Source organism: Oryctolagus cuniculus, chromosome 10 (assembly GCF_964237555.1).
Source record: "Oryctolagus cuniculus chromosome 10, mOryCun1.1, whole genome shotgun sequence".
In the NCBI taxonomy this organism is placed as follows: domain Eukaryota; kingdom Metazoa; phylum Chordata; class Mammalia; order Lagomorpha; family Leporidae; genus Oryctolagus; species Oryctolagus cuniculus.
The window spans coordinates 34,242,497-34,261,956 of record NC_091441.1 but is presented as its reverse complement, the minus strand read 5'-3'; the positions used below and the strand labels follow the sequence as shown (position 1 = coordinate 34,261,956).

The 19,460-nt window shown below is 36.3% G+C and overlaps 1 protein-coding gene across 4 annotated transcripts in view; it reads right to left on the bottom strand.

Moving 5' to 3' along the window:
- The window catches only part of RIT2 (Ras like without CAAX 2), a 349,849-nt gene that overhangs the window by 321,806 nt on the left and 8,583 nt on the right, over positions 1-19,460 (bottom strand). The window contains exon 2 of one of the 4 annotated variants that reach the window (XM_070049813.1): positions 11,123-11,272. The gene's annotated coding sequence lies outside the window, so the exon portion shown is untranslated. 4 annotated transcript variants of the gene reach the window in all.

The window sequence follows — 19,460 nt, the reverse complement described above, 5'->3', positions numbered from 1 at the left end:
CAAAGGAGAGATGCTTAAGGGATATCCCAGATGCCTGCCCCTCAGATACTACTCTTCTCAGAAATGAATTTGGGAACCAGAAAACTAGAAGCATCATCTCAAATATTCTGGGTTAATATTCTTCTGATTTGTTTCTCTATGACTATCATCTTTTCATCTCAACTTCATCAATCTCCTGTTTGGGAGCATTGACAGAGTCAAGAGGGGCCAGTTTACAGCCCAGAGGAACAAAAAAGAAGAAGCAGGGGCAATCTAAAAGGATGTGCTCTGGTCAGATGTCAGGATCTGCCCCGTAATTAAACATAATTTCAGTGACAGAGCAGAGCTGTGTCAGATAAGTTATGGTCTGTTTGGATACTTCGCACTTTCTCTCTTGGGCAAACATCAAAGACAATGTGTTTTATTTAAAAACAAGTGTCTTGCAGTTGCGTAATAATATTGATACAATTGCTACCCAAATTATAGAAATATAGAGCCTTACAAATCATCTTCATTTTACAAATGAAGAACAAAAAATATTTGCATAGATTTATAAAATCCACTGAAACCCTCTGTTAGGGAATGCGGGAGTTAAGAATTGCACTTTTTATGTTTTTGGTTTTTTGTGCGTATGTGTGTGTTTTTCTAATATGACTGGAAATAAAACAAAGATTAAACTGACAAATCAGGAAAGATTTATTAGATGCAATATAATTCATATGTTTTTTGTCCACTGTGAGATTTTTTTGTACCAAGTTACCAAACATCAAGACTACATATATCATTTTGATATTTTCATCTGTATGAAGGCAAAACTAATTTGTGAGTGGAGATTTTCCAGTGTTGTCTGTAAGACTGGCAAGATGCCAAAGACCAGCTTCAGGCAGGGCTCTGATGATACCCAAAGCCATCAAGTGAGTTCCTTAGAGTAGATGCAAGTGTAGGTAACTTGATTTATGACAGATGAGTCTAAGACAGTTTTCATTTCCCATCTCCCAAGTCAGTGCCATTTTTCTATGTTGTATTCTAAGCTCCAGCAGTAGGCCCAAGCAAAACAGATATACACTACAGTAAAAAGTAAGTCTGGAGTCTGCTTTCCTTAGGCTCACTGTAGTTTAGTGAGCTCATTATTATTGGAATTCCCACCTACAAAGAAAAATAGGTCACTGTTCTCTTGGAATTCTAGAGCTCTTGACAAAATAGATATGAGGAAGAGAGCCCGGGCTCAATTAGCCACTACTTTGGCTGGCAGCACCAACTTCAGCTAGAAGCCTAGTTCCTGTCACAAGAACAGTAAATCTCACTCAATTTCATCATTCATGATGAGAATTGTAGTTACACACTAGTATTATAAGGAGTTGTTTAATTTTTATCTTGAAAAAATAATCACTGCAAGGAAATTCAGGCACAGAGGCCTGAAATTTCACTCAGTATTTACCAGACTCAGTTCTTATTTTCCTCTTTGTTTGAGACTTCCACACCAATCTTTGATCAGTTCCTACCCACTATGTAAGACTCCTTCCTCTATAAGAGAATTCAACATGTCAGTTCTGCAAAGGCAGCTATTATTCCCATTCTACTGATGGGAAGAATGAGGTCCACAGAGGTTCTGTATGGCTTGCTCATGGGCACATACTGGGTAAGTGATAGACTTGAATCCAAGATTTTCTAATACCTCACACTCTCCTGTCTATTTATTATTTCTGAATTTCACCATTTAGTAGGACTTTTGTATGACATTTATATGTGTATTCACTCTGACCTATATATACAATCTGGGACAACAAATAAAATAATTATCTCTCTACCTCCTCTCTCTACTTTTATCATGTACAGATATATTACTGGATGTGCACAAACCCTAGGCAAAAGATCTCAAAAAATCTCATTTTGAACTTCTGAACTTATTTTTACATGAAAATAGAGAAAATAATAATTAGAATAACTTATATACAAACCTTGTAAGTAGCTAATAATTTACTCTTCAAGAAGTCATATTTTAATCACAATGATCACAATAATTGTGGTTAATATTTATTGGGAAATTCTTATTCCTTAGTGCATTGTCCCAAGCTTTTTGGTAAACTACTAAATGATTCCCATTGCTTTTCTGTATTATGAAAATAGGGATCAAGAAATCAAAAGGCTTTGATAGTTTCATTGCCATGCCACAGCTGTCTGATTCTTGCTTGTGCACTTATTCAACAAGCATTGTTAGTTCTCTACCATGAGGTGAGCAGAGCATGCCTCATCATTCCCATTTCTTCCACAGCTGAGTTAACTGAGATACTTAAAGGACACTTAAAAGATGAGATCATCCTAGCAGTTGCCTGATTACTTAGTGGGAGAGCTATACTTAAAACTCCAGTATTTTTATTTCCTGTCTAGTTTCCCCACTCTATCCTCTCTCACAGTGCTTCATGAATAATAGATCTATTTTTAATCAACACAGTAGTTCACTGAATCATACTCAGACCCTTCAACGTGACTTCATGACCTCCATAATTACATTTCCTCTTACACTCCTTTACTCTCCTTCCTTCTCCCTTCAACTCTCCGATTCTTCCTTCCTCCCTTCCTGAACTCCTTCACCAAATATCCTCTGAGCACTCCTGTATCTTAGCACTAAGATAGGCACAGATGATGATGACCACTCAATGCAAAGTCACTCCATTTTTGGTTTTTATTAGTTTTAATTACTTGTAATTTTACCTTACAAAGTCATACCCCAAAATAGAAATGTGATTCTATCTTCTCTATAAATCTAAACTATCTGCATTCAATATTATGCTGGAAGTTTATCTTATTCCATAAATGTCCTTCATCAGATGTCTTTCTTTCTCTCTTTAATATCAGCTAAGAAACTGAGGGAATATGCTTAATTGTTCCAATAGTAAAAGAAACACTTGTTAAGTTTATTGAGTTATATTTCTTTTCTATTTCTTTGTTTTTGATCATTAGTGTAATAAATTTCCTTCAGTGGCTTGGTTTGGTAATACTTGAAATGAGCTATCCAATTCAACCTATGCTATTCAAGAGTTTCTGAAAACATATCACATGAAAATGATATGGGAGATGCATCTAGAAGTGCAAATTTACCTCTAGTTAATGCACAGCTTCAATGCTTTTCTTGCTGTTATTATTGGTCAGTTGTGTCTTTAAAATTTTATTATTTAAATATTATTCTAGTCTGGGAGAGAAATTATGAAGATAATTAGTGATTGGTCAGAAGAGCTCAATTCTTAATAAGAAATTGAGCTATCTAGTTTTGAATAAAACTGTTAAAGTATCTTATATTCCTCAACTTTGAAATAGGCATTTAGCTTCTTATTCCATATTTTATTGGTTCACAGGGGAACTATGCAAAATAGAGTAAATGATTAGAAGATTTTCAACATGTTATTAAAGGACTGTTCATGATGACTTATAATGTGAAGCAGGCATGCCAGAAACCCTTGAAGGGGCCCAGCATTTTTAAAATTGTGATGTAGAAATCAATGATACTCAAACACAACTTCTTCATCCTTCAGGTAGTTCCAATAATTTTTTTAGTAGAAAGCACAGTAAGAGGGGCCAGCCTTGTGGTATAGCAGGTGAAGCTGCTGCCTGCAATGTAAGCATCCTATATGGTGCAGGTTTGTGTCCTGCTGCTCTACTTCCAATGCCAGCTCTCTGCTAAGGGCCTGGTAAAAGTAGCAGGAGATGGTCCAAATGTTTGGATGAAACTCCTGATTCCTCCCTTTGGCCTGGTCCTGGGAAGTGAACTGACTGTTGGAAGATCGCTTTCTCTGTGGCTCTCCCTCTCTCTCTCTGTAATGTTCAAATAAATAAATTAATAAATAAATCTTTTTTTCAAAAAAAATAAAGAGTACTTTATCAAAACAACAAAAAGAACAGCATGTGAAGTTGCCTTGTTTCTTTTTTGCATGAACATGGAAGACTTCTGGGTAACATAAGATTTTCTTCACATAAAAGGATTTTTAATTTTGTAATTTAAGCAAGAATAGAAACAGAATGGAAGGGAAATATAGAAATTTGTAGCAAAATATCACAAATAATTTTATGATTTTCATTGACAGTCAATAGCAAAATTCAAAACGAGTTATTCATGAGATATTTGTCCACAATTTTTCTTTGACTTTGAACAGAACTTTGATGAGCACAATGCATTTGGTAAGACTTATTCATCATTATTTCTACACTCTCCATTTCATTTTAGATAATTATTAAACATGCATCTAGAATGAACTGATTGCATAGTTATGAGCCAAATGGGACTTGATTGCACTGAACCCATGTTCAGGGTTTTCCTTCATGCAATATTTGTTTCTGACCGAGGCTAAACAAGGAAGTGTGTGAACCCACTAATTGTGGAAAAATATGTAGCAAAGATTTTTAATTGTTATTGAGAGAAAATATAGAATGAGGAAACTATAAACTGAAATTAACTAAAATTGATTTATGCTTCTCCTGGTAGTCATATGTATGTGTGTTTGTGTGTCTCTCTGTGTGTGTGTAATCAAGTTTCCAAATTGCACTCAAAAATTAGTACGTTTTGAAATTTAATTATATCCCTTTTCTGTACTCCTGAGGGACAGTGGCTTTTCTACTTACTACTTGTTGAATTATTTATTTAGTGGAGGATTAAGCTTGTGATTATAAAATAAATGTAAAGTATGTCACTATAAAAATTAAAAGAAAATGAGAAAGCAAGGATAAAAGAGAGTGGGAGCAAGGGAAGGAAAATAGGATGGGAAATATCATTATAGTCGTAAATGTGTATACATGAAATGGATGAAATTTGTTGCCTTTATGTAAATTTTATAAATTTAAAAAGTACAGAGAATGAGTCTTCATTCATTCTTGTATATGTTAATTATTCTATTGAAGGAACTAATCTCTTTGTGTTGTGATACAAGCCAAAGAAATTGTAATCATTACGCCCAAAGTGTTTATAACACTCATTCATGGAGCAATATGTACAAACATTAAGAAAGATGCTTGCTTTGTTTTTGTTCATTTGTTTTTTTTTTTTTTCACTAGGACCAATAGTTTCACTAAATCCTTAGCTAGAAAATCATCTGTCCCGGAAATTATACTGTGGATTTGGTTTTGATGTTATCGAAAATAACATATTAAAACTTAAAGCTTTTGAGGAGATAAAATGCTGAATCATGAAGTCTTTCTATGGTCTCAATTGAAAACCCTTGCTTCTCTTGGATGTGGAGGTGGCCACATGCCGTAAATCATAGTTATTTTTATTTGAGTCCTCTCCTCTTACTGGACCTGGGAGCCTGATTTCCTGGGTACTTCATGTGCCTTATAGACCTATACGTTACACTGCTCGTTCTAATGGAGATTAAAACAAGCAGTAAAAGTCTGTTCAGTTGCCTAGCAGGGAGAAGACATGCTACAAAAGAAATGGCATCATATGCTCCAAATACAAAGATGACCTTTGGATTATCCATTATTTAGGATTTTGACTTTTCCTTTTCCTATCCACAGCTGCAATATTGAAAGAAGATTTCATGTTTTATTTAACCTTTCCTTCTTTAGCAACATTTGAACATACATTTGATGAGTTCCTTTTTCCCTAGAATCTTAGAAACAACTAGGTTTTAAAGAATTAGCTACACATAGCTAAGTGAAATAATTCCAAATATTAACATACTGAATCATTTTTTGTTCCATAAAAATTACTTCATGGAAAATTTTAATGACATCTATGGTCAGAGCAGGTCATAAAACTCTTCTCTGACACCATTTATAAAGATAGCATTAGGAATATTTTTACTTTTCAAAGTACCTCCAACAACCTTGGAAAAATTGTTAAAGGACACAGTGTGAATACTTTGGCTTGAAGATGCCCATGGAGTTACCCCATCCCAGGAAACATAGGATTTGTAGCAGAGGCTCCTTAATCCCCAGAACTGAGTTACAATGGAGATAGAAAACTCTGGCACCAATCTTTACAAGAGAAAGAATCTAAAATTTCCTTTTATTAAAAAAAATGGATAATGTTCATACCCGAAAGTTCAATTCATAAGGTAATGAAGTATGAATGAAATGCTTCAAGAAACTTTGAGAAAAAGAGAAAAAGTGTTTTTATATCAGGTTTGTTATCTCATCATATAAAAATGGTAGAAGAGATGCTCACTGAATGTGGATTGTATATTTGAATTTTTGAGATTTAAGTAAAGTATTCTAAATTAACTGAATGTATTCTCAAGGCATTTTGAGGACATACTAATTCTTTCAGATCAAAGACCATTGTGACAAAAACTCAGAGGACTATGGTTCCAAATATGTGATTCACATTGCCTGTTATAAATATGGAAGTTCAGGCAGATCTTTTTTTTTCTTTCTTTCCTTTTTTTTTTTTTTTTTTTTTTGACAGGCAGAGTGGACAGTGAGAGAGAGAGAGAGAGACAGAGAGAAAGGTCTTCCTTTGCTGTTGGTTCACCCTCCAATGGCCGCCGTGGCAGGCGCGCTGAGGCCAGTGCACCCGATCTGAAGGCAGGAGCCAGGTGCTTCTCCTGGTCTCCCATGGGGTGCAGGGCCCAAGCACCTGGGCCATCCTCCACTGCACTCCCGGGCCGATAGCAGAGAGCTGGCCTGGAAGGGAGGCAACCGGGACAGAATCTGGCACCCGGACCAGGACTAGAACCCGGTGTGCCAGCCCTGCTAGGTGGAGGATTAGCCTTTTGAGCCGCAGCGCCGGCCCCAGGCAGATCTTTTGACACAGTGGTTAAGACTCTGCTTGGGGACCACATTCCATATTGGAGTGTTCGGGTTTGAGTGCCCCTCTACTTCAGATTCCAGATTGTTGCTGGTGTACACCCTGGGCAATAACAGGTAATGGCTCTAGTACTTGGGTTCCTGCCACCTATGTGGGAGAACAAGATTGAGTCTGGCTTTAGTCTGACTCAGCCTCTGTACTTGAGAGCCTTTAGAGAGTGAACCAACAGGTGAAAGGTACATTTCTGTTTCTGCCTGTGAAATAAATTAAACAAACAATTTTAAGTGAAGACAAGTTCAGCATGCAGGCAATATTTTGTATCCAAACAGTTTCTCAATTTCAAATTAATGCTAGAAAAGTGACAATGAAGTAAGGTACTATTAAATAATTGCAAATAAGACAGTATTATTAGAGTGAGGATTCATGGCCAGAAATTTTGTCTCATGGTATCTGTTTTAGCTTCTGTTAGGCCATCTGAAATGGTCAAGAAAAAATTCAGTCTTTCTGTTAGTAAAAGGGACAATTGAAAATGATGTAATGTTTATCACCAAGCATTAACTAACGTAAGCATTGACAAATGCATGGCATATTTTTGTAGGAAAGTAAGCTTTTAATTTCTACACAGTGGGTATTTTTTTAAAAAAGGAAATTACAGTACAATACCACTAGTGCTTATTTTAATATGTTGAGCAAAACAGAAACTTCTTGAGGAAGCATGTAAGAAGGTAGGAGAAATTTTTAAGAGATAGGAAAGATATGAAATATATCAAGTTAAACCAATGCAGTCCTTTCATTTTGTTTTTTAATGAGAGAGCTGAGCTCCAAAGGAGTGAAGGTTACTGTGATATTGCTTATTAAATACTGTCAGCTTCAGTCAAGGAAACATGCTCATTTCCCTGATTCCATCAGTCGGTTGCAACTCCCTTCCTCTTAGCAGCTGAAGCTTAACAACTGGTTTTCACTGAGGAGAAGAAAACATGCTGTCCTGATTTTCTGCAGCAAAAGCCACATTTACTTTGAATACATCTCTGGGAAATGTGTTTTTGAAAGTGCTTATTGCCATCAGCAATTAATTGTCATGAGGTCGGCTCCTTTACTTATTCATTTCCTGTGCTTGATAACTAGAGGATGGTGGGAGATGTGCTTCCAGAAAGAGCCACATTTAAATATATGACAAGAGAAACAAAACTCTTGGAGGTGAGGGAAGCTCTCAGCATGGAGAATGCAATACTTTCTTTAGAAACGAAGTTTCCAAATGAGTTAGTTTTCGGTTAGCTCGTTGAAAAAGTGAAGAAAAGAAAACTTGATGTATGCATGAGTGAACTCCTGAGCTTTGGTTAAGGCGAAATGAAGGAGACAGAGACAGCCAGGGAACGGATGAAGGTGAGACAGAGTTGCCTCTGTGGTCAGTATTTTTCAGCTACTGACACATGGACACACTAAACTTCACTATCACTATACAATTTTCATTTTTTACATTATATTAATAGACTTACACAAAATGAGCTAACAAAGCTTGGGTTGCATAAGAAATTGTATAAAGCAAAGTTTTAAAGAGGATCGTGGTTAAACTGGCATGTTTAATGAGAAGTCATCAAAAAGTTTCATAATCACTAAAAATACTTTAATGCAATATGTAAATTTCAAAATTAATGTCAATGTCCATGAAGAAAAACATATGAAAATCATTATTAGTGTTTTTTCATTTTGCTTCAAATTTTAAGATGGCTCGGCATGGCTGTAATGGAAAATAGAACAGATCCACAGAAGACAGAGGGAAACTTGAGAGATGGCATGTTCATAGCATTGAATAGTATAAGAATGGTATTTTAAAAGATGGGTATTTATGAAATTTGAGTTTCAGCTAGATATGAAAAGCTTGCATATACATCAGCTCCTACTGTGGAGCAGTGGCCATATGTTATACAATATATTTTCCCTTTATCTCATATTTGATAGGTCATGAAATTATTTAATTTGAATTGATTTATTAGCAATTGAAGGACAGAATAACTTTGAGAACAATTAAGAGTTTTATGATACAAAAGATGATATTGAGTCTCACATGAAAATATAAGGGAAACTATGTTGAGACTATGCTTTCCTTGGTTGTATAAAGTTCCTCAATTAATTACAAAACTAATATAGGTGTCATGCAGTAGCATAAAAAGAGATAACTGCAAATAATGAATATTAAAAACCAGTCAAAATATCAGACATAAATTAACAAGCTTCTATTGCCATTTATTAGAAATATGGAAAGCACAAGTTCAGTTTAAAAAACACAGACAAGTACAGAAATATAAAACTTACTACTTAGGAGCAAATTTATTTAAATCACTAGCTTATATGTAAAAAGGTAATCTTCATTTTAAATTCAATGTAATCATTTTATGCTAACCAAAATGATGTAAGGAAGATTATATTTCAAATATCTATGTATTTATCTGAAGTATAATTCTGTGCTGGCTGATTTGGAAAACTGAGTAATATTTGAAATATGCAAAACTTAAGTATTTAACACAATTACTATGATAATTTGGGCAAGATACTTAACATTATTATTTTTGACAAAATATGTATATAAATTGTATATTCATTGATCTACTTACTTCTTTTACTCCAACAATAATGGTATGACATCTAAACTCAGGAGAGGTTTGGTCCCCAAGCTTTCTGTTGAGTGCTTTTGGCTTACTAGGGCACAGGGAACATTAATCGACAACCATGTCTACATTCGCAATAATTGAAGATGTTCAGAAGTGTTGACAATCTAAAACAGTCTCTTACCAGGATATTTGCTCAAGAAGCAGAATAACCAGACAATAGCAATACTTCACACTGCAGTGGGAGATGGAAGTTGGGAGACAGAGGAGTGAATATAAATGTTAATTTGTCAACAAGTATTTACTTATTGTCTGCTAAGATATCTGGAAAAGAACACTTTCCAATAAAGGCAGCATACATCAACACTAGCAAAACAGACAGATGCTTTCAGTGGAATGCCCAGGGTCCACAGATTAGTAATTTGTAGAACTGAGAGGACTATGTTTTCCATTGTCAGGTTACTAACGCTACCCCTTAAAATGTAAAAGGGTGACAGATCTCCTCAATTTAAAAATGAATCCACATTTATAAGAAGAGCAAAGCATGCTAATAATATCACAAGAAGGTTATGCAAAATATTTCATAACATGTCAAATGTCAAATGTTTGATGACTTGCTTTCACATTCCTTTTTTATCAGCCTATAATAATATTCAAATTGATTTGAAAATTATGTTGCTTTGTTTGCTTGGTGATTGAATATGTTTAATGAAACAGCCAAGATTACGCACTACATTGAGTAGTGAGATTCAAAGCTGTATACTATATTCTTATTATTTGAAATTTTAGCTTGCATATTTTCTTTTTGATGTGTCAATTATCTGATACTAAAAGTTTATATAAAAACCAGGGAAATTGCTTCATGTAATTGGTGAGCAAATTTACGTTACATATATGGGAATAAATAATGACAAAATCTGCGTTCTCTCTAGGAAAGGATGATGCTGAAGATGAAATCTAATGGATTTGGAGAAGAATATAAGGAAGCAACGAAAATAAATTAAGAAATTAGCTTCATGCTCAGGAAGAGGAGAGTGCTGTTCTTATCCAAAGGCTTTTAACTGTTATTAGAATTAGAAGGAACTTATTTCAGCTACCAAGAATGTGAGTGTCGAGTATATTCTAAGCTTTTGCCATTCTGAGAGAGAAAGAAAGAACTGTGTAGTAGTAGTGACTCCCAAATATTGCTGCACAATAGAATCACATGAGAACATCTCAATGCCCAGGAAACACTGCAGAGCAAATAAAGTCTAAATCTCTGGGGATGGCACCAAGGTTTTAGTATTTTTAAAATTTCCTCCAGTTGTTACAATGTACAGTCAAGTTTGAGGACCAGTTTGTTTCTCAAACTAGAGATTACGTCAGTGACATCAAAAGAGTTTGCTGAAATCCAAATTGTGGAGCTTCATCCTCAGATCTTCCAATTCTAAGATCTGGAATAGGGCATGAGAATTTGCATTTTTCACAGGTTTCCAGATGCTGCAGCTGCTGTGGAACAGGGAATCAAACTTTGAGGATGATAGGAATGGAATAGAATGTGTATAAAAATAACTTTTAATTTAGGGGAATTTGGATGTGGTGAGTAAATAGGATATACAAATAGAAGATTAAATATAGCATACAAATCAGAGTATGTCAAGTGTTAAGTGAATAGTAGAGATAGAAACAAGCTGGAAATCCTGACGAGTATTATTACTATGGATCTGGATATTTAACTCTTAGTTCTTAAAGAACAAATGGAATTTAAATAGGTACAGAAACTTCTAGAAGACCATCATAAACAACTAGGCTGAATTACCTGAAAATTAGGAAGCAGTGCATAAAGTTTGTTTGGGAGACTGTGAAATGGTCCTTCTGGCCCAAAGAAACAGTAATTTGCAGAAATAAATGGTGGTTTCCGTGGGGGGAATCTTGCTGGAACCAGGTGGTAGAGGGTCCTCAAAGAAGTCTGAATAAAATAAAATTAACAAAATTTTTCCTCTAGACAATAGAGAAGCTTTTGAACATCTGAGACATGTCCCTTAAAGCATTCTTTATTACAATGATCTCCACGAGTTTCTAGCCAGACTAGTAAACTTGGTATCCCATAAATCAAAACCAGTGGCCTGTCTTTGGAAGACCATTCATCAATTTCAGGAATGAGGCATTTTTAATATCAGCAAATTAAACACAAATGGATATTAAAAACTCTAACAGATGATTAATCAATAAAGGTGGACGCAGAGGACTTTATTACTTAGACAGAGATTAGCTGGTGTAGCTCAAGTGCTAGCCATAAAATTTGAAAATTAAAAATGATTGTTCATGCCAGGAGTGATGGGGAGCAGCCTAGAGGGACGTAAAATGTATGACCTTCCATGATAAACTCAAATTGAACAAAATAGTGAAGCTATCCAAGCATTCCCAATTCTCCTATGAATTTACTTGATTCTCAAATCTCATTATACATGAGGTTTTCCATACAGGAAACCAGACAGAAGCTTTCAATGTTGGAAGATGTATTAGAAAGTTTTTGAGTGCTAAGAGTGTTTCTGTGTGTTGACTCTTCACAGTCAGAGTTTCCAAAGAGCAAGGAAATTTTTCATCTTTCCTGGGAAGAAGGAGGCATAGAAATAAGATGTCACCTTCCTTCTCAGAAACTCAGTGGTTAAGCGGCCTTTGGTCCTCATCTTTCTAGTCCAATTAGTCAGGACTGCATGAATGAATTTTTTCCTCAATAATAAGGTCATAGTTATTATAGATAGGGAGGTAAAGAAGACGTAATCTTCAGAGTAAGGGGAAATGAAGTCACAGCAAAATGGATAAAGCATAGTCTTCATCCTGGGTAGGATCGAATATTGTACTGTTTTGAAAGACAATAACAGCAACAATAATGATAATAGTAATTACAATAACTGGGGCTTATATAAAAGTGCCAGGTACTGTTCTCAGCACTTTATCCACATGAATTCATTGGAAGAATATTTGTTACTTTATTGTAATGTTGCTGTATTATTGTTGTCATTTGACGGTGAAGGAAATTGAGATACAAAGGTTAAGTAGGGGCTGGCACTGTGGTATTGCAGGTTAAGCCTCCTCCTGAGATACCTGCATTGCATGTGGGCACCAGTTTGTAACCCAGTTGCTCCATTTCTGATCTAGCTCCCTGATAATGTGCCCGGGAAAGCTGTGGATGATGTCTCAAGTGCTTGGGCCTCTGCACCCATGTAGGAGACCCAGAAGAAGCTCCTGGCTGCAGCCTGGCCTAGCCCTGGTTATTGTAGTTATTTGTGGAGTAAACCAGTAGGTCGAGGATCTCTCTTTTTTCTCTCTATTTCTCCTCCTCTCTCTGCAACTTGTCTTTCAAAACAAAACAAAACAAAACAAAGCAAAACAAAAACAACAAAAAGGTGTTGAGTTTAGTAATGTGCCCATGGTCACTCACTACTAATGCTGGTATCAGGATCCCAAATCTATGTTTTAAAAAATGTATTTATTTATTCATTTGAAAGGCACAGAATCAGAAAGAGAGGAAGAGACAAAAAAACTTCCATCTGCTGGTTTACTCCCCAGATGACAGCATCAGCCAGGGCTAGCCTAGGTCAAAGACAGGAGCCTAGAACTCTGTCAGATTCTTCCACATGGTTGACAGAGGCCTCAGTACTTAGGCCATCAACCCCCGAGTTCTCAGGCACATTAGTAGTAAAATGGATTGGAAATAGAGCATCTGAGATTTGAATTAGCATTCTGATATATAGTACTGATGCCAAAAGCAACTGGTTACCCTACTTCACCACAAAGCCGCCTCCAGGATCCCAAGCCTTTGCATTTTATCACAACTCTACAGAACACACCCAGCTTTGCAGGACTGAACCATTGCATTTGTATCTGGGATACAATAGAGATATAGGAAAGCAACGTCTAGGTTGCATATGTCAGGAAATTCTCTCATGTTATTGGTATATAAGTAAACCAGAAATGCTTCAAACAATGAGTGGAGGGATGGAGTTTTCTGACTTCTATGTGGGTTCTAGGTAAATCATATAAGGGAAATTTATGTGCAGAAAATCATCAGAAAGGTGAACACCAGTAAGAGCAGCTGTGAAGCTTTGGTCATTGTAACTCATGATTTCTTTCCTCTCCTTGCCACTGTGTCACAGGTTCCTGAAGCTGGGATTTCAAGCTAATAAACGTGACAATAGCTTGAAAGCTAGAGCACATTACACCTAAACTTCCTTAAATATAGAACATTTCCAAGATTATTGAGGTATATAAATAATCTTTCACTTATTTCTCTTCCGCTTAGAATGTGTAAACTAACCTGGGGTTTAGAAAGAATATCAAAACAGAAGATACGTACTGTCTTAAAATTTTATAAATATATTTAAAAAATGCTGTAACATTTTACAAACATTAAGAGAATGCATAAAATAAAATTATATAATTGTAAGTTTTATCATAAAGTGAACACTCATGCTATGACCACTCAGATTAAAATTAAAAAAATACTGACTTCAGAATCCTCTCACATCTTTCCCAATCACTATCTCTTCCCTTCCAAATAGGTGACTACCTGGACTTTGTGATGATCCCCACTCTGAAATATATTTGCTGACATAATTGATTTATTCAATAATATTGGTGGACATTAGACATTTCACTTGGGGCTATTAGGAAAATGCTCTTGTAAACAATCTGGCCATGTGTTTTTGTCCACATAGATGTTAAGTTTCGTTAGGGAAAGATTGAAGTAGAATTGGTAGATTATGTGGTCAGCATATGTAATTCTTCTTCTTCATACATAGTGCCAAAGCATTTTCTGTACTGGTTGTACTAATTTATACTCATATTACATCTTAGTCCACCTTCCATGTGGTTTGTCTTTTCAATTTTTGGCATTCTAGTGATCTCTTATTGTGGTTTTAATCTCAATAAAATGTAATATAAATATATAGGTATATAAATTAAGGATATATACACACACACATAGAGTAAACGCATACTCGCACAGATTTGGATGGAGTAATTTAGGATGTCAAAGATGAGAAGTGGTCAGAGGAACAAGCCCTGTCTTCTCCAACATTATATCAGAGAGAAGACGGAGAACTAACATTACTTGCCATATAAGTAGCAGAATGGAGTTTCAATGTATATCTATGCATCTCCACTGTCCAAGCTGTTCCAAACATGATGAACTATTTCAGAATTACACTCCAGAAAAATGCAGACCCTAAAGAGGCAGATGCATTGTGTGCTTGTTGCAGCAGAGTAGTTTTTATAAAAATATTTTCAATTTTCTTTTCTGTGATGCAATATGAGACATATTTGCTAAAGGCAAAAAAGTAGTAAAGGCTTTGTGGGATGGTGCTAATGAAATGCTGAATGCTGACATGAGAGTACATAAGCCCTGTGACTATAATGGAGCAAATAGAAAAGAATGAGTAGCTAAACAAAAAGAGGAACAATAGGAAGCCAACACTTTTCGTTCCAGAGAAGAAAGTGACTTTTGTACATTTTTTGTCTTTTGGTTTTGAGTATTTTTTTTTGTAGTTTTTAGTTTCCATAACAGCAACAACAATTTTACCTATGAAATTGTTCTGGCTTTTGTGATTTCAAAGCATCTTGAATACAGGGAAAAGTGATGCCTTGATTATATTTCAGTCTAATGATTGTGTACCATTCTCCATGCTACCTCTTCTCATTTATTTTAGGATAGAGATGGTCCAATTTAAAATTAAATACAACGCAGGGTGGTTTCCACTCTAGTAGGTAACTAGTGACAGAATCAGAATTCAGCATCATAATCTACCTCTGTTTTTCTCTATTTTTCTCATTGAAATGTTAATGTTAATGAGGATTTCAAACTCACAACCACAGACATAAAACAATGTTCTGTCGGCTTATTTGCTAAGGTTTTACCAGAATCTTTCATAAACTACTTTTCTTTTCCTCCCTACTTTCAAGAACCATAGTGATCCAGAATCCCAGTGTGCAGTGAGAAATGGCTAAGGACTCAATAACATGAGTTATTTTCATGGTCCCATATGTAACTGGCTGCCAGCTCTCTCAGCCTTTAGTATCAAAGAAAAGCATACGTGTTTCTGATTCTAGAGTATTTGCTAGTATGTGATCACTTATTGCACTTATATTTACTTTTGACTGTAAAGTTTAGGTACACAAGTTTATTGTAGTCTACTTTGTTACTGAGAATTCTAAATATCAAGAGCATTTATTCATCTTCAAATCCATGGTCAAAAAAGACTATTCATGCTAACCTAAGCCTAGATTCATTCTAAGCTACAACCCTGACCTATGGTCACATACCTGCCACTTTCCTATGTTGTTAATTTCTCTCTCTCTCTCTTGCTCCTTATATCATGAAATTTTACAATAGTGTTTACTTTTATTTTGCTACATATTCCTGGGATTTACTCCAAGATGAAAGAGAAAAATCTAAGTTGGTAAATTTTTTTAGAGTTCATTACCATAAGCATCGTGAGAAAGCAAAGACAATATAAAATCTATTTCCTATAATCCTGGATTTACAAATCAGCAGAGCAATAAAATATAAAGAAGTAGCAAGTTAAATATATACTCAAAATTTAATTAACATTTTAAGACCACAAACCAGATGCTAGAAGAACCTGTGTAATTGAGAGTAGTTATGAACTGAATAACAAAAAGAATTTCAAGTGTTACAAGGAAGAGAAAATATGTTGGAGGTATTTGCATAGAATCTGGATAGACAGATCAAACTAGACAAATTCACAAAAAGCATGAGAGTACTAATTCAGAATGACTGTGTGAATAGTATGGGGAAGAAATCACAAAAATCTTGGTGGAGAAAAAGTAAAATAATTTGCCTAGAACTTAGATATAGTGTTGGAATGATAGTCATGGCTCTGTTTAGATTTTAGTATTGTGTACACTAAAGTAGAGAAACAGACCAATAAACGATATCAAAGCCCAACCAAAATGACATTCTATAGCATCTCAGGCCTTTGGAAACTCAGTTGTGAATTTTCCCACTTATACTTCAACTGATTCCATTGTTAACATATTCTTTTTTTAAAAAAAATTATTTATTTATTTGAAAGCCAGAGTTATAGATAGAGGGACACACACACACACACACACACACATACACAGAGAGAGAGAAAGACAGAGAGAGAGAGAGAGAGAGAGAGAGAGAGAGAGAGATCTTCCATCTTCTGGTTCACTCCCCAGATAGCCACAGTGACCTGGCTGGGCCAGGCAGAAGCCAAGAGTCCAGAGGTTCCTCCAGGTCTCCCACATCTGTGCAGGGACCAAGGTACGTGAGTCATCTTCCCTGCTTTCCCAGGTACATTAGTAGGATCCTGGATTGGAAGTAGAGCAGCCGAGACTCAAACCAGCTGCCATATGGGATCCCAGCAGTTCAGGCTTTTTTTTTTTTTTTTTTTTTTTTTTTTTTTTTTAATTAAAAGGAAGAGAGAGAAAGAGAGCCTCAAAGCGGTCTCTCATCCAATGGTTTACTTCCCAGAGGGCTACAGTTACTGGGGTTGAACCAGGCTGAAACTAGGGACCCAATATTCTACCCAGATCTCCTACATGGGTGACAGGAACCAAGTACTTGGAACCATGATCTGCTGCATTACTAAGCACACTAGCAGAGAGTTGGATTAAAAGTGGAGAAATGAGAACACTTACTGACACTCACATGGGATGCAGGTATGGCAAGTAGCAGCTTCATCCACTGCGCCACAATGGCCAGCCCCTGCCAACATAATATTGAGTCTCCATTTCAACCTCTAATTGACCCTTTCTGGCTCCTGACTCCTGGATCTGCTCCCAGATTTCCATCTTTCTGCATCTCTGGCTTGAGTCCTCAGTGGCTTCCAATAGGGTAGCCCTCTCCATCTATCTTGCTTGAGGATGTCCCATGATGGCTTGTTGCCAGACAGTCCCATTTGTCTCAAATATCACTGCTCCTTGGTCTTTGGATGTCAGCTTGTTGACAATAGGCCTGGGGTTATTAACAATATTTAAGGAGAAGAGCAAAGAAGCAAAACAATGTTTCAGGAAAATTAGACTGACAGTGATGTGAAAATCAGAAAAGATTATGTTGAGAGTGCCTAAATGATGGTAGGTAGGGACCAATTAGCTTAACTTTTCACAATGTCAAATGCCTTTATGCTTCTAAGTAGAATCAGACTTCTTGGGACTTATTAGCTTTTCCTGTAACATCAAATATGACTTTTCCCATTTAAATCTAGCAATGTTGTTCTGCTGTGTTGCAGAACAAAAAGAACATCTTATTAACCACATTTTATTACAATAATACAAATACTGGAAATATCAACTTCAGATAAAATTTACAGGCAGGTTCCTTTAAGCAGAAACTTTGTGACTATTGTAGCAGAGAATTATCCTCAAATTCTTCCTATAAAAGACACTGGTATGTGCATGTTTGTGTGTATGTGTGTACATTTTATAGGTCAATTAGGGTGAATAAAGGTATTGTTTACCTGAGTAACTAGCATTATTATTGTCACTGAAATTACCACGCAAGAAACCAAATTTTAAACTAACAAATAAAAGATATGGAGAGCAAGAGCAGGCATAGAGATGCTGAATATATACTAGCAGATATTTAATCCAAATTTCATCTTCCTAAAACTTATTTGAAGAATAATTTATCACTGCCCTCTTCCACTCATGCTGCAGAAGTAAATCACTTATTTGGAATTGTGGAAGAAAGGGAGGAAGGGAGGAAGGAAGGGAGAAAGGGGGGAGAAAAGAGAACACAGGCATGCAACAGTTTTAATGAAGGGCCATGATTGTGGACTATAATCTACAGTTTTCATTTAATATTTTCTAATGTCATGTACTTAAGCAAATCCATGAGATAATTTTAACTAATTCCATTGATGAGGAAAATGGATGCTTGTTTTAACTGCTCTATGAAAGATCAAGTGCCATTGAGGGCAAATAATTAAAATTAGTTGTCCACCTATTTCACACACATTGCACAGCGCTTACTATGTGCCAGGTTTTGTTATTTATATTTTTGAGTAGGCATCTCATGATCGTTATTGTTGTTCTGCCCATTCTACACATGAGAAAACACAGATGTGGATTCCTGAGAGTACTCATACCTCCAGTTCATATAATGCTGCAACTATTTCTTCCTTGAGGCCTGGTGGAAAGCAAGGGTTGCTAAAACATGGGATGGTAAGTGGAACAGTGAACAGCAGTTAAAGACCTTGACTCTGGCAGTGGTTAAACTTTGCACATGTTCTGCAGGTTCTGGGTTCCTTATTTATTTATTTATTTATTTATTTTTATTTTTTTGACAGGCAGAGTGGACAGAGAGAGAGAGAGACAGAGAGAAAGGTCTTCCTTTGCCATTGGTTCACCCTCCAATGGCCGCCGCGGCCGGTGCGCTGCGGCCGGCGCACCGCGCTGATCCAATGGCAGGAGCCAGGTACTTATCCTGGTCTCGCTTGGGGTGCAGGGCCCAAGCACTTGGGCCATCTTCCACTGCACTCCCTGGCCACAGCAGAGGGCTGGCCTGGAAGAGGGGCAACCGGGACAGAATCCGGCACCCTGACCAGGACTAGAACCCAGTGTGCCGGCGCCGCTAGGCGGAGGATTAGCCTAGTGAGCCGCGGCGCCGGCCAGGTTCTGGGTTCCTTAGTGAATTATTCCCTTCAAGCCTCACTATTGTTCTCATTTATAAATTAGGGGCAATGGTCATGGCTACAGTGTTGTTTCATGAGATTTAATGAATTAATGTACGCAGTGCACTTTGAACAGGATAAGGTATAGATAACACTCAAAAGTGTTAGCCTTTATTTAGGAGAAAAATTGAAAGCATAATAGTTTTGACAAATCAAGAAGCCTATGTCCTTTGTGAATTCATGTAGGTTGATGCTCACATACACACTCATATGTTTGTTTCTCATTCTACAGCAAATTAAAAGGAACTATGGGTGGTAAATGGTCTATAATTTCATATGTATTTAACAAATGTGTACCCAAACATTGGCTCCTGTAGACAAGCAATGTCAGAAAAAAATTCCTGCCCTCCATCACCATCAGATTTTAACTAGTTGAAAACCCTAGTCTGGTGTTTCATTGTGAGACAATGGATTTCATGCAATTTCATTAAAGAA